We start from the raw sequence: 278 nt of genomic DNA on the forward strand, positions 1-278 counted from the left end.
TATATATATATATATATATATATATATATATATATATATATATATATATATATACATATATACATATATATGTATATATATATATATCAAAGTTGAAAATAACGCGTTTTGTCGCGTAAAATCACGTTTAACATGACGTAGCGGTGGCCTAAGGTTATGTAGCGTTTTAAAATAGCGTAAATACCAAATAACGTGCGTTATTTTAGCCATAACGCACGTTATGTGGCGTTTCGTTGTAGCGTTTGATAACCTAAGTTATTTGGTTAATGGCTGGGGGG

General features: G+C 28.8%; 1 protein-coding gene across 1 annotated transcript in view; it reads right to left on the reverse strand.

Annotated features, from left to right (window-relative positions):
- The window catches only part of LOC109826589 (single-stranded DNA-bindig protein WHY2, mitochondrial-like), a 35,446-nt gene that overhangs the window by 24,275 nt on the left and 10,893 nt on the right, over nucleotides 1-278 (reverse strand). The window lies entirely within an intron of this gene.

Source organism: Asparagus officinalis, chromosome 10, assembly GCF_001876935.1.
Source record: "Asparagus officinalis chromosome 10, Aspof.V1, whole genome shotgun sequence".
In the NCBI taxonomy this organism is placed as follows: domain Eukaryota; kingdom Viridiplantae; phylum Streptophyta; class Magnoliopsida; order Asparagales; family Asparagaceae; genus Asparagus; species Asparagus officinalis.